This window comes from Punica granatum, chromosome 1 (assembly GCF_007655135.1).
Source record: "Punica granatum isolate Tunisia-2019 chromosome 1, ASM765513v2, whole genome shotgun sequence".
Taxonomy (NCBI): domain Eukaryota; kingdom Viridiplantae; phylum Streptophyta; class Magnoliopsida; order Myrtales; family Lythraceae; genus Punica; species Punica granatum.
In genome coordinates, this window is record NC_045127.1 from 20,271,057 (window position 1) to 20,287,254 (window position 16,198).

Sequence of the window (16,198 nt, forward strand, 5' to 3'; positions counted from 1 at the left end):
CCCGATAGACGAGCCTACTTTTCTCTCGGCTTTCTCAATTCGCATCGTTTAGTCAATCGAATTTTCAATGTCAAAATGTGTAAGCCGAGTGCAACCTAATTCCCATTTTCATGGTGACCACCTCCCTATCTGACCCGAGCTTCAAACAAACCACATACCCTCTTGTTCTTGGCCTCCCAAGTCCATTGGTGGGGTTAGTTTCACCATTTGAAGCCTCCTTGCCACCGTTCCAGCAATCTCCAGAACTGAGCCATTAAGGTTTTCCCGGCGAATCCTTCCTCCCACGACTAAGGCAAGTCATGTCTACACCCCTTGACGGGCCATCCATGACCCTCTCTCTTCCCCGTGACAAGGATGTCACGGGCCAAGAGCCTCCCACTAAGCACAGCCGCCTCTTGAAGCCGCCTTTCCTTCTCGGGTTTTTCTTTGTTTTCGGTTTCTTCTTGTGCTGGCGGGGTGAGGAGGCCCAACTTGACCCGTGAGAGGCCAAGGAGTCTCTCGGCTTAACCCTTCTGGGTGTGGCCAAGAGCTTTTTGGTCACCCATGGGTCGGGTAATGGCTTCCCCACCTCGATCCAACGTCATTTCCCGATTTTTACGTTATCCCATTTTATCGATTCCCGTTAAATTTCATGTTGCGTGCCTCGTTATCATGGTGGTATCGATTTTATGCACGTTTGCTTGATAATATGCTTTGGTGTGATGCATGCGGGAAAATGGTTGGAATCGGGATGAAAAGACCATCCTAGACTCGGGAGAGGCCATGGGACCTCTCGGCCATACCCCTCTTGGGGTGGCCGAAAGCGTCATGGCCCATTTCAGATGATGTGGTAGCCTCCCCACCCCGATTAAGCTCATTTCCCAAATTTATGAAATTTTCATTTCCCGTGTTAACAATAATCGGATGATTAAACGCTCCTTATATGCGTAAATACGAATCATGCATGAATTCGGGTCACGAGGGCCCAAGGGAGCTCTCAGCCATCTTGGTCGAGCCTCCTTGGTCCATGAGGACTCATCATAGTCCTCGTGCCTCAAGTCGTTTCAAGTAGTTATCACGATCGGGGTTAGGATTCCCATTCGGGCGGTCAATCCATGATCGATCCGACAACCTGCAACCTGCACATCCAAAAGCATTCGGTAAAGCACTCGATTTAATTACCCACGCATGCATAGAAATCGGGATGAGTCACGCGATTAATTAATTCACTTTGGCCTTTTAATAAATTGCATGAACCAGCTACTAATATGTAATCGAGTCGATAAATCACAAACTGGTATTCGTGCCCTTTTCAATACATTCACAATTTGAAAAAACACCGATACATGTGATACGCGTTGCATGAATATCTAGATAGGGCTCACGTGTCTTGACTTAAGTTTGGGCCCAATTTGAGGTGACTCGAGTCAGAATAAAGGAGTCTGTTCTAGACCACTTCCAAGCGGAGCGACCGGCCTCTCGACCTTGTCAGGGTCCACATGACCCTGATTGGTCCAAGTAATTGGTCGACACCGGCTATTGACTTTCAACAGTCCATGTTACTACGTCGCATTTCATTATCACACACATTTTTTTAATTTAAGGGCACAATTAGCTATTTATGGTTTACTGACAACCTTAGAGTTAGAATGGTTGAAACACCCTAAGTCAAGGGTAAAGACGAACAGCCTGTATAGGCACAGGTTTTATCTGCATAGCCTCTCTTTGCTTGATTAGAGTGTTTTTGTCATTCTAACATAGTTTCAAGCACTTAGGAGAGTAGACTTAAGGTGTGAGCGAGAGGGCCCGTGAAAGTTTGTCTGCCCCTTCAAGGGTGAAAGTGGAGATCTTGGCACCTTCGTGGCGTTTCGCGCCCCACTTCCTAAGTCTGTGCATTAGATCCGGTTAAAACATGAAAAACGATTAATTTCACAGTTGATATAAAAAAAGGGAAAATGGGCAAGGCATAACCTTAGGTTCTATGATCCTGGTAAAATATGCTTCGGTCGTAATCTGTTAAGCTTTCAGTGTCGCAAAACAGAACAACCTAAAACAAATCAACACATCTAGAGCTTGACAACGGACATCATGTCTGTCAAGACAATACCGAATGCTACATGTACGGACCCGAATATGCTCTCGTCAAGGCCCGCATGCGTGCGATCATGCGCAATGCTTGGGAGTGTCCACCTTCCCGTGGAGACGCGTGACAAACACGCGTGAGAAGGAGTTGGCACTTACCATTTTACGACCCGAGGGTCAAGAGCCAGTAAGTACCTAGGTCTAGGGGTATTAGATACACCTAGTATGTTAAGGCATATGGTCATGTGGAACCGCAAGTTCCGAATTCAAGGGTTCTATTACGTATGGGTCTATATCTCGTACGCCCTTTCGGTACTCTATTTGTCTAGGGCTTTCCATTTTTACTTATTTACCGCGTGAATTAGGTTGCACACCCATTGCCCGTTTTGACACCGTAAATTCGATAAAGGGTTTGTTTTGCTCAATTTGGGTGCTCAGAGCCAATTTGCCCCTTTCTGTCGCCCGTTCGTGCATCTACACACTGTATTGCCCATTTTGGCTTATTATGTGTTCAAGCGAGCAAAATGACATTTTTCCCCTGCCAGGCAGGCTAAATGACCATTTTGTCCCTAGGTCAAATGACCATTTTGCCCCTGGGTTTGTGGTTGGTGCTCGCATGGTGTCTTGGGGGTATTTTGGCATGCTGGAGACATCGGTGCCCCCTGTTCTGCCAAAATAGGCCTTGAAATGTCTATCGAGCACTTACACGTGGACTCTTTTAGGCTTTGCTTAGGCAATATGGTTGATTCCTTGAATGTGCTCAGGGCAAATTCTTGATTTGGCACCAAGTATTTTGACATGCTCGATAGTCACTATATGTTCTATTCTGTTGGAAATGGGCCCCGACTGCTTATCTGGCGCGTGCGCTTGCGTCCATCCTGCATATGCCTGGGAGATGCAAATCATGCCTTGAATGTTCTCGGGTGAATCTTTAGTTTAGTTCCAAGGAGGATCTAGATGCGGTCTATGGCCCTGATGTGCTATGTTCTGTCAGAAAACAGGTCTCACCCACTTACTGTATGCATACGCTTGAGCCCAAATTGGATTTGCTCAGGAGATTTGCAAGTTTTCCCTAATATGCTTGGGGCGGATTTTCGATTTGACCTCATGTGGGATTCTTGTTGCGCTCTTTCTGATGCTTAAGCCAATTGTCAATGCATAGCACTGTAATGAGCCGATTTTCTATCGTTTGGGATCAACTACCTTCTGGTCTCTTTGGGCTGCATTCTAGTGTCCTTTATGTATGACTCGAGGCTTCCTCTGCATGAGCTCCCTGTTGACCAAGTCTGTGAATAGTAGCATGAGCATTACCGAGCCTTGTTCTGTCATGTCTGTTGGGCTGTGGCCATGCTTGCTGTTGATATTCTGTTTGGGAGCCGGCGGACCAAAATGAGGTGCTGACACTACATATCCTTCTGGGGTGGCCCATGGCCAATTCTTGTCTTGTATTCTTTTGTTTTGTCTTTTTAGGGTAGAAACATGTTTGCTAAGCAACCTCGGTCTATAAACTGATAAATCACTTAAATTCGGCAATAATACACAACTTGTTTGTTTTTATATGTTTTGTCTGTTTTTATCTGTTTTCTCGCAAATCGAGCTCGATTCCTTAGGAAGCGATGCATGTGGGATCCAATGCCCCTTAACCGTCAATCACGGGACCAACACCCATACACACTGAGTGCCTGTGTTGTTTAAGTTTATTTACAGTCTTACAAAGCACACGATGAGCAAAGCGGAATATTGGCTGAATGCAAACGATCTGGACCCATTTGTTGTAATTTGTATCTCTTCGCAAGTACAGTGTAAGGATGTTTATTTGTACATTTATTCACTGAACTATCCCGGACGATGAGCAAATAGTCTGAGCGATGAACCGATCGAGTTAGTTTACGAGTCCCCGCAATGAGCGAACCGCACGGGTCATGGGCCCGGTCCACATGATTAACCGACTATCACGGTCTGGTTAATCTAGATGTGAGGACGGTGGACCGATCCCTTGACGCAAGGATTGCTCTTTTCCTGGTCTTTAAAATCGAATAGATCGTTTTCACGAATTTACGGTGTCAAACCGAGTATGACAAGTGCAATTAAGGTAAATAAATTAAAATGGTAAACCTTAGACAAATTAGAGTACCGAAAAGGTATGCGGGATATAGGCCTGTACGTAATAAAACCTCCGAATTTGGAGTCTCGGGTTTCACAGACTATATGCCTTAGAAAACTAGGTGTACCCATTACTTCTAGACCCGGGTAACTTATCGGCTCGCGACCTTCGGTTGTAAACAGGTAGTGGCGACTTCCTTCTCACTTGTGTTTGTCACGCGTCCCTGGAAAGGTGGACACTCCCAAGCCGTACGATCAGCGGGTACGCATGTGGGCCCCGACGAGACGAAATTCGGGTCCATACAGTTTGGCGACTCCACAGGGGACATAGAGGGCTCGGGCTTGATCTGTTTGTTTACCATTTACTGTTTTATTGTATGTTTACCGCTTTCATTTACATTTTGTACTCTACTTCTGCATTTACATACATGCATGCATAACATATCATCCTAGTTCTACTTAGGTGCCTTGCTCGAAATCCCACGGGTGCCAATAGGAGCTAGGACTAAAAAGAGGTTTCGAGTAGGGGAACGGATCGAGTGGCTCAGCTGCCGCTCCAGCCCCCAAAGATCCTCGCTCGGTTTTGGGATGTCATTGCCCCTTTCTCGAGGGCCCCCATCCATAGATAGTTTTTTCCTGTAGCACCGACACATTGCATAAAAAGGAACTGTCATGTTGGACCGAATTAACCTCCATGTTGTCAATTGATTCCAAAGTCGAGTCCCTTGAGTCGACCTATAGTTTCTTTTCTAGGTGGGCCTTTTTTCTGTTTTAAGAGAGAAATGTACAATGTAAAGACTCAGTCATAGTGTTTATTTTTATGTACCTGCATACATGTTTTAAAAAATTAGGGCATTACATTGGTTTGATTTTAGATATTGAATGGACAGTCTTTTCCGTCTAGGTAAGGATGGTCCGCCCGACTTTCTGTCCTAGACTTGAATGCAACATACCACCGGGGCAGCCAGTCATCCACGTCTGGGAGGCACTCCATTCGGCTAACAGGGCCTACGTTCACAACTTTGTAGGGGATCTACTGTTGCTAGCCGATAGTCCCATCGACTGGATTTTTCTCAGGACCGCCATTTAGCTCTGGGATGAGCAACATGCTATGTTCAGCTTTTAGGGAACCGAGCTGACCCCCACTGTCGAGGAATACGTAACTCTTATTCAGAGGTCAGCACCTACTTAGGACATCGTAGAGCCCAACCAGTATGCCATGATACCCGGTCGACTATCTGTCCTCCTAAGCATTAGTGTCGAGGAGGTTCAGGCCGAGCTCCACAATGGATGGGAGCATAGCATCAGGAGTACTTGGCTTATTAACTGGACGTATATCCGCGCACTCCGTGCCACAAATGACACCCACGGACGTGACATTTGCCACAGATTCCTGCTCATTATTTTGGGAACCCTTCTCTTTCCTAACACGTTGACCCTCACAGACAAGGCACTTGCCCACGTCGTCCTCCAAGCAGTAGAAGGCTGTAATTACGTGGAAGCCCTTGTGGTTGAGACCATAAGGTCTCTTGACTACGTCAAGATGAGTCAGCGCGGTAGGTTGAGGGGATCCCCGCACCTCCTACAGGCTCCTCACGCATGTCAGCACCCAATTTTGGTTTACCTGCTCTAGCAGAGAATATCAACAGCCACCCTGACCATAGCCTGACAAGCATGACAAAAGAAAGCCCAGCAGAAGCTCGGGTCACTATCCACAACTGGGTCAATGAGGTCAACCAGATGACCCCAGGGTATGACTACAGAGAAGACTCCAGGGCTACCAGAAGGGTCACAAAACCAAAAATGTGCTGAATAGAGCAGCTCAGCACAGGATTCGACGTATCATATCACGATCAATCTTAAACCAAAAATGGCGAATGCCATATACTTAACCTAGAAAATTGAGTTAGGTTCGATTTGACTAGTCACTCATCCCAAGATTCAATATGAAGAGAGAGTTATGAATTTTTGAGTGTGCCATGCACAAAACAATTCAACAGGGACAGACTCTGGCAGTTGAGGGATAAAATCCATAAAAAATTTAATTCTTCGTATTTTCAAACATGGCCAACGTTGTTAGACTCCCAGCTCACCCAAGATTCAGAAAATCAAATGAAACGGGATATGTTTTTGGCTAAATTAATAAAGAATTGAAGATATCCTCACAAATCAGAACCAAATCACCCCGTTTTGGCTTGCTGTTGAAGAAACATTGTTTCGGGTACTTGTTGAGGCCAAACGATCTTGAATTTTTATGAGGCTGTGCCTAACCCATGTAGGGATCAAGGAAAAATGTCACGTAGACCGAAGGGTTCATGAGCAATTCATTAAAAATTCGGATGTCCAGGTCATCCCCATGAACTGCTAGTCACAGCCTTGTACCCTCAGCTTTTTCTGCTTCAGCTAAACAAGATTGAGTACAAGCCACCCTTTCCCATCTTCCTCTTCTTCCCCACGCCATCTTTTGTCCCCCAGTAGTAGCAGTCCATCACAAGCCATCTCTTGCTTCCCATTAACAGCTCAGTAGAGAGAGCTTCCTCTACAACTTTTATCCTCCTCACACGGCAACTTCACTTCAATGTAGCTTCTCCATCACCTTTGCAGCCCCTCACTCAAGCAAGCTTTCTCTCTCTCTCGGGTGAGAACAGAAAAGAGAAAAAGAAAAAGAAACACATAGACATAATCGATAGGAGAGCTGCTGGTGTCTTTTCTCTTGGGCAGCGCCTACCTTCCTCTTTTTCTTTTCTTCATGCAACCACCAAAGACACTTCGGGGGCACACACGAATCAGGGGATGATCCTCTCCCATTTTTCCATCATCTCCCTCCCAATCGGAACAACAACTCCATCATCTGCTGATCACTATCTTAGACTACTATAAAACTCCAGCAAGATCATCTCCATTCTCCCGATTCCATCCCGTCCATCCCCTTGGCTCCTTCTTTTGGAAACCACGATCATCACAGTCTGTCCGTCATCACCACTGTGACCTCTACCATCTTCACTTGATAGCTTTCTCATCTTTTCCTCACACGATACAACAGCTCCACTTTCATCATCTTCTAACCTTCATCTTCCTCACCCCAGCTCACGACCACTTCCCTCAGTTGACTCTCCTTGTCGGCTTCTTCTCTACAGCCAACCACTACTGCTTGTTGCTGCCCGCACTCAGCTCTACTGTCGCCTCCCTTCCTTTGCTCCACAACTGCCCTGCTGTTTGTTCGATCTCCCCGAGCTTCTTGAGTTATTTTTGCAGGTCGTTGCTGTTGCTAGATGCTGATGGTGCTCATTGCTGCTGTATCTCTCGTCTTGGTGCTACCCATTGCCGCTTGTGGCTTGTTAATGCTTCTCCAAACTCCCTGGAAGTTGTTGTGCTTGCCCTCGTACCATTCCTCGAGCCCCTCTGCACTTAGCTATGATGTTGTCATCTCCTCAAGCTCCCAGAGCTCGCCCACAGCTGCTCCTCTTGCAACAATATCCCAAATCCCTCCACTGTGTAGCTACTACCACTCCTTCCTCTACCTCGAGCAAAGATAAGTTCCATTTGTTCTCGTGATCCCTCCCCTTGTTTTTTCTTTGATATGCATTTTGTTCTCTTGATTCTCTTTCAGCTTGATTCCCGTTGCTGTTGCCATTTGTTCTGTTGCTGCCTCATTTTTGCGGTTGATATGATGCACCATAGATGACTTATTATGAGTTTGCTATGTGGGCAACTTGAAGGCATACGTTAGCCCTCTTCACATTTAATGAGGATCATGGGCATGACAATGAGGCTGATGCACACGAGCTTGGAAGTCAGACTCGTGAAGAGGGAGCTGAAGCACAACGAATTGATCAAATGCAGAGGGAGCAACCCAAGCAGCATGTGCAAGTTCCCAATGCAATGAGACTAATCCGCTAGCCGGCGAATCCTCAGGATGAAGAAGATGAAGATTATGAGGAAGATGATGAAATTGCATCCGTGGGAAGTGTGAGGAGAGCCAGAGGAGTTAGGAATGAGGGGCGAAGACATGGTAGGCGAGATCAAGCAATTAGAGATGGAGTAGATATGAATATTGGGAGTATTAAAATGAAGATACCACCTTTTCAAGGGAGGAATGATCCTGACGCTTTTATCGAATGGGAGAGGAAGGTGGAACTTGTATTTGATTGCCATAATTTCTCGAAAGAGAAGAAAGTGAAGCTTGCAGCGGTGGAATTCACTGATTATGCCATCGTTTGGTTGGACAAATTGGTTAAGGAAAGAAGAAGGAACCATGAAAGACCTATTGATACCTAGGAGGAGATGAAGACTGTCATGCGGAGGCGATTTGCTCCCTCGTATTATTATCGGGAATTGCATTTAAAATTGCAAAGTCTAAGGCAAGGGACGAGGAGCGTGGAAGACTACCACAAGGAGATGGAAATAGTTTTGATTCGGGCAAACATTGAAGAAGATGAAGAGGCAACTATGGCCAGGTTTTTATGTGGTTTGAACCGAGAAATTGCTAATGTGGTGGAGTTGCAACATTATGTGGAGATAGAAGAGATGGTTGGCATGGCAATGAAAGTAGAACGGCAACTCAAGAGAGGGAGATCAGCCAAGCATGAGGGTGGTTCTTATTCGGGATCTTCAAATTGGAAGTCGAAATGGGGTGCCAGCTTAAGACCAGTAGAGAAACCCAAATCGAATGCTGAAATGAGCATGAGCAAGAGCCAATGGGACAACAAGGAGAGAGGTAACTCTACATCCCAACCTCAAAAGAATAGAGATATCAAATGTTTTCGGTGCTTGGGGTCTGGGCATATTGCTTCTCAATGTCCAAATAAAAGGGCAATGATCATGTTGGATAGTGGGGAAATTAAAACTGAAGAGGAGGAAAGTGATTCAATGCCAACACAAGATGATTCTAGTAGTGATTATGAATATGCTGTTGAGGGGATTGCCTTAGTAATCATGCGAGCACTTAATGTACAAAATTAAGGAAGAAGAGAGAGATGATGTGCAAAGGGAAAATATATTCCACACTAGATGCCAAGTGAAGGATCGGGTATGTAGTTTGATCATTGACGGGGGTAGCTATGTGAATGTGGCTAGTAAGTTACTTGTTGACAAGTTGAGATTGCGTACATTGAAGCATCCTAGGCCATATAAGCTGCAATGGTTGAATGAAAGTGGAGAAGTGAAGGTGAACAAGCAAATTCTGGTTTCCTTTACAATTGGGAGATACAAGGATAAAGTTCTTTGTGATGTAGTGCCCATGCATGCTAATCATATGTTACTTGGGAGGCCATGGTAGTTCGATAGACAGGCAATACATGATGGGTATAAGAATAGATACTCTTTTGTCAAGGATTGTAGAAAGGTGACACTTGTTCCATTGACACCTTATCAGGTGTATGAGGATCAACTCCGAATCAAGAGATCAATTTGTGAGAAAAGTGAGGTAGAAGCTGAGATTGAAAGAAAAAAAGAGAGTGAACAAGTGAGAGAGGAAACTGGTAAGACTAGAAAGGAAGAAATTCGGGAGAGTAAAAAGAAAGAGAGTTCAGCTATTGATGAGAGGAAAGAGTTAGTTGAGAGAAAAGAGAAAAAAAATGAGTTTCTATGCAAAAGAAAGACAGATCAAGAGTGCATTCAAAGCTAATCGCCCAATGATCTTGTTTGTTTACAAGGAGGCTTATTTCTCTGACCTTAATTCTTCTTTGCCAAGTTTTGTTACCTCTCTTTTGCAGGAGTTTGGAGATGTCTTTCCCACGGAGTTACCCAATCGTTTGCCACCAATACGGGGAATAGAGCATGAAATCGACTTTGTGCCAGGAGTCGCAATTCCGAACCAACCAGCATATCGAAGTAATCCGGAGGAGACAAAGGAACTTCATAGGCAAGTGGACGAGCTTTTAGCTAAAGGGCATGCGTGTGAGAGCATGAGTCCTTGTGCGATCCCGGTGTTACTGGTGCCAAAGAAAGATGGTACTTGGCGAATGTGTGTCGATTGCCGCGCTGTAAACAAAATCACGGTAAAGTATCGACATCCCATTCCTCGATTAAATGATATGTTGGATGAATTGCATGGATCCACTTTATTTACAAAAATAGACTTGAAAAGCGGATACCATCAGATTAGGATGAAAGAGGGTGATGAGTGGAAAACGGCTTTCAAAACAAAACATGGCTTGTATGAGTGGTTAGTTATGCCCTTCAGATTAACTAATGCGCCTAGTACTTTCATGAGGCTCATGAATCATGTTTTGCGTGCTTTCATTGGAAAATTCGTGGTTGTCTATTTTGATGATATCTTGGTGTATAGTAAGAGCTTGAAGGATCATATCCATCATTTGCGACACGTGCTTCAAGCATTGAGACATGAAAAATTATACGCTAACTTGAAGAAATGTACATTTTGCATGGATCGAGTTGTGTTTTTGGGATTTGTTATTAGTTCCAAGGGTATTTAGGTTGATGAGGAAAAGGTGAAAGCAATTAAGGATTGGCCGATGCCGAAATCCGTAACCGAGGTAAGAAGTTTTCATGGTCTAGCCAGTTTTTAGAGGTGATTTGTGCGGGATTTTAGTACTTTGGCTTCTCCATTGACGGAAGTGGTTAAGAAAGATATAGGTTTCGAATGGGGAGTAGAGCAAGAGCAAGCATTTAATTTGATTAAGGAAAGACTTTGTTCTGCACCATTATTGGTTTTACCTGATTTTTCGAAAACTTTCGAGATTGAATGTGATGTTTCCGGGATTGGTATAGGTGCTGTTTTGATGCAGGAAAAACGACCGATTGCCTACTTTAGTGAGAAACTAAGTGGAGTTGCTTTGAATTATTCTACATATGACAAGGAACTCTATGCTTTGGTCCGCGCTTTGGAGACGTGGCAGCACTACTTGTGGTCGAAGGAATTTGTCATACACACGGACCACTAATCATTAAAACATTTGAAAGGGCAAAACAAGCTGAATCGGAGACATGCCAAGTGGGTCGAATTCATAGAGATGTTTCCATACGTGATTCAGTACAAGCAAGGAAAGGAGAACGTGGTAGCTGATGCTTTATCACGGAGGTATGTACTTATCTCTACTCTAAATGCTAAATTTCTTGGGTTTGAACATCTTAAGGAGTTGTACATGCAAGATTCTGACTTTGGTGCTATATATAGTGCATGTGAAAGGGTGCATTTGGTAAGTTTTATAAGCATGACGAATTCTTATTTAGAGAGAATAAGCTATGCATTCCTAATTCTTCTATGCGTGAATTACTTGTGCTTGAGTCGTATGGGGGAGGTGTTATGGGTCATTTCGGGGTAGTTAAGACTTTGGATATTTTGAGAGAACATTTCTTTTGGCAGCATATGAAGAGAGATGTTGAGAGAATTTGCTCTAAATGTGTTACTTGTAAGAAGGCGAAATCAACAGTCAAACCCCATGGAATGTATATGCCTTTACTTGTTCCTAATGAGCCTTGGACTGATATATCCATTGATTTCATCCTAGGATTGCCTAGGTCTAATAAAGGATGAGATTTCATTTTCGTAGTTGTGGATCGATTTTCTAAGATGGCTCATTTTATTCCATGCCGCAAAACTGATGATGCCACACATATTGCTGATTTGTTCTTTAGGGAGGTAGTGCGATTGCATGGGATACCTAAGACCATAGTTAGTGATCGGGATGCTAAGTTCTTGAGTCATTTTTGGCGCGTCTTGTGGGGAAAGTTAGGAACTAAATTGTTGTTTTCAACTACTTGACATCCCCAAATGGATGGGCAAACCGAGGTGGTTAATAGGACATTGTCCACTCTTCTTTGTACAGTCATAAAAAGGAATTTGAAGTCATGAGAATATTGCATACTCTTTATTGAGTTTGCTTATAATCGTACAGTACATTCTTCTACTAACTTCTCACCATTTCAGATTGTGTATGGTTTTAATCCATTAACACCTTTGAATATAATCCCTTTGCCTATGAGTGAGATTTCTAGTCTTGACGGAAAGAAAAAGGCAGATATAGTGAAAAAGATTCATGAAGAAGCGAGGCAACATATCTTGAAGAAGAATAAACAATATGCTGAACGTGCCAACAAGGGACGGAAGAAAGTGATTTTTGAACCAGGTGATTGGGTGTGGGTTCATATGAGGAAGGAAAGATTTCCAAACCAACGGAAATCGAAATTGAGTCCACGAGGAATTGGACCATTCCAAGTCGTAGCCAAGATAAATGATAATGCCTAGAAAATAGATTTACCATGTGAGTATAATGTTAGCCCAACTTTTAATGTTTCAGATCTTTCTCCGATTGATGTAGGTTTCGATTCGAGGACGAATCCTTTTGAAGAGCGAGAGAATGATGAGGATCATGGGCATGACAATGAGGCTAATGCACACGAGCTTGGAAGTCGAACTCGTGAAGAGGGAGCTGAAGCACAAGATCTTGGAGGCTTGCATGTTCCGAGTGGGTCAATCACACGGGCGAAGGCCAAACAAATCCAACAAGCTATGGAGAGATTGATGATGGGCTTTTTAGGCCAAGAGGAGTCTAATTCAATTGGGTCTCCAAAGGCCTTTATTCAACTGACTTGCCATGAGATGCTAAAGATGGAATAAAAGACTGCCAACTATTATAGATAGCTTTTATTTAGTTTCCTTCGTTATTTCTGGCTTTAGGAAACTAAGGTTATTCCAGTTGCCTAGTTTATTAGTTTTCAGTTTCTCCTAGGCTTATATAAAGGAGGCTGAGTAGCTGATTAGAGGAAGACTATTCTGGTATTTTGGTGAGATTTTTTCCTTTGTTCTTCATTAAACTCCTTCGAACGAACAAGTGTGACAGCTTGTGATTGTTCGGTACACTTTGATATTATTGGTTCTTGCTTCTTCATAAACAACGGGTCAATAATCCTTGTCTTGATATTGTTGGTTCTTGTTTCTCTATAAACAACGGGTCAATAATCCTCTTTATCTAAATCTGTATTTGGCGATCTGAGAATCAATTCAAGTTGGTCGTCGGGTTTCACGATCCTTCGTGAGGTCCGCATCAACATTGGCTTGGGAAAGGTAAAATTCTCTACCTTAGCAGCACGTCTATGACTCCCCTTGATGTGTTTGTGGGATAATTCTGAGAATGAGTGGAAAAAGGGGTCTTGCAAACCGTGATGATGAGTGAGACTTTTTCAAACTCGATTTCACAAATTTCTTAGGATGTTTCAGTTCAGTTCGTATAGGCTTTTCACTGTTTTCAGAATCAGCACGAAACTTTCTGATATGTTTCAACATAGTCCTGCGCCATTTTCAACATTTTCAATTCAGCCACTGAACTTTCCATATAATCTAGATCAGTCCAGAGAACTTTTCATCAAATTTCAGTTCAGTCCCCGACTTTCTCAACAAATCTAGAATGGCCCCTGGTCGACATTTTACATTTTCAAAGTTGCCTATGACTTTTGAGCTGTTCCAAATCAGTCCCTGCGACCTTAATCGAATTTTCAAATCAGCCCCAGTTTCTTGAAGTTGTTCAATTCAGTCCTTGGATATTTCCTTCAAAGTTTCCAAGCTAAATAAGATCTCCAACCATTTCTACTTCAGTCCCTAAACGGTTTCTCATTTCCAACCCTTGTCCTCTCCCTTGATATTACTCGGTTCCCGTATTTTCGTTTTTTTCCATATCATGAGTCAGTGCCGCATTATCGATTCCGTTAAATATCGTCCTTTGTGCGTGAATGTTAGCGTGTCTTCATATGATCATGGTGGCACCAGTTTTGTAAAATACATGTTATATCGTGTTTAATATTTGATGTTTTCGAGAAGCGGTGAAAATCGGATGAGGAGACCACCTAAGCCCGAGCCGAGTCAAGGTGACTCACGACCTTTCTCCTAGAGAAGGGGCCGAGAGTCCTTGACCCATCTCAGTCGAGGGTCGCCTCCCTCTCCGGTTTAAAGTCGTTTTTCGAATTGTGTGCGATCGTGTCCTCTAGTTTACAATTAATTAAGTAATAAATCGCATATTAGACATAGTAGTCTTAATAATTTGCATGGATTTGGGTATCAACGACTATCCCGGGCCCACGAGAGCCCAAGAGCGTATCGGCCACTATTGACCGGGTGTTCTTGGCTCTCGAGGACCCGTCCTGATCTTCGTCTCGCAAATCGTTTCACCAACCCATTACTTCCAAGGCACGAGGCAACAATCATTCAAATTTCCACACACGAGAAAAAAGGGATGTTTAACTTGGCTAAGTAAATCACTCGGTTTTAAGCAAAATGCATAAATTGGTAAAAAAAAAACGGTAACCACTTCGATAGGTTAAGAACGGGTAATCTTGTCTTTTTCAAACTCAAATTTCGCAAATCATTGTGGTCCGTGATCCGATGTAGCATGGACGTTTGAGAAAAACTCGAGGACCTTGACTCGTATATTCGCATGATTTTAGGCAGTTCAGGTCGGGGCGCGGGAGTTTTTTTCAGATCACTCGAGGACCTTAACCCTGGAGGACCCAAGGGGTTGGTTGGCACCAGCTACAGGCCGAGGTGGACCGCATCGCATAATCTCATCCTTACTCAAAATCATTTTCAGCACAAGGGCAATATCATATGTTCTTAACTTACCGACAACCCTAGGGTTAGGATAATCGAAACACTCCGGGCAACGGGTGGAGACAAGCAGCCTGTGCAAGCGCAGGTTCATCTGCATTGCCTGCTTCATCCGACTGAAGTGTTTCTGTTATCCTAGCACAGCTCTGGGCACTTAGAGCGGTTTCATCCGTCAAAAAACACGAAATTAGACTAATCATGCACTTGGCATAATCAAACATGGGCAATTAGGCAAAAAGGGATAGATTTTGGTTTTTTAGGCGAAAACATGTATATGTCATAATCCGTGAAAGCCGCACTGTCACCCTGACAGAATAATTTAAAATAAACCCACACATCTTTAGCCGAATTAGCATCGCACGCAAGCATGTTCTCGTGTCTATTTAGGGTAGGAATTTGTTTGCCAAGCAACCCTGGTTCATAATTTGTTAATCATGTAAATCCGGCAATAACACACAATTTGTCTGTTTTCTTCTGTCTTGATTTGTTTTTTACCTGTTTTATTTGTTTTCATGTGGTTCGAGCTTGGGCCCATTAGGTACGATGTACATGAGGTCCAACGCCCCTTTACCGTTGATCACGGGGTCCAACACCCCCACACACCAAGCTCGCGTGACCTAAGTACGATATGGGGTCTTGCCTTGAGTCACTGTCTCGACCCGTTTAGTATCCATGTGGAGGACGACTCGTGTTAGGACATGTGAAATGAGATTAAACAATCACTTGGGAGTTCGACCGGTCCCCCGGCTATCTTAAGGACCATTCTATCCTCTTGAAATCCATCGAGTCGGTCGGACCCGATCTCCGGCTCTTACGAACTCCCGTTGCTTTAATTTCGGTTTCGGTCATTTAAACCACACAGTGAGCATGAGCGGAATATTGGCCGAACGTGAGTCGACCGGAATCCATTTGTTGTAATTTGTATTTATTATTTGAGAGTACATTGTGAGGTATTTATTTGTACATTTATTTAAGTAACGATCCTGGTTGGTAAGTGTGGAGTCTAAGAGTCAGAACCGATCGAGTCGGATTAGGAGTCCCTGAGATGAATAGGGCGACATTAGTCACGAGTCCGGTCCACACCGTGAATCGGCCATCTCTGTCTGGTTAGCCGAGATGCGAGGTCGGTGGATCGATTCCCTGACTTGAGGATCCGTTTTCCTTTTGGCCTGGTTTGAAACCAACCGCTTCTATGAATTTACTGTGTCGAAACGGGTAAGATGAGCGAAACTTAAATCAAGCGGGAAATTAATAAAAATGGCAAACCCTAGACAGACTAGAGTACTGATAGAGAGTGCGGGATATAGGCTCGCACATAACAGAAACCCAGAACTCGGAACTTTGGGTTACGCAAGACCATATGCCTTAGCAAACTAGGTGTGTATCCTTACCCCTAGACCCGGGCAATTCACCGACCCTCAACCCTCGAGTCATAGATAGGTAGTGACGACTCCTTCTCACATGTGTCCGTCA

At 43.9% G+C, this 16,198-nt stretch overlaps 1 pseudogene; it reads left to right on the top strand.

The window, feature by feature from the left end:
- The first annotated feature begins 8,691 nt into the window (after positions 1-8,691).
- LOC116204233 lies at positions 8,692-11,464 on the top strand (annotated as a pseudogene).
- The last annotated feature ends 4,734 nt before the right edge of the window (positions 11,465-16,198 follow it).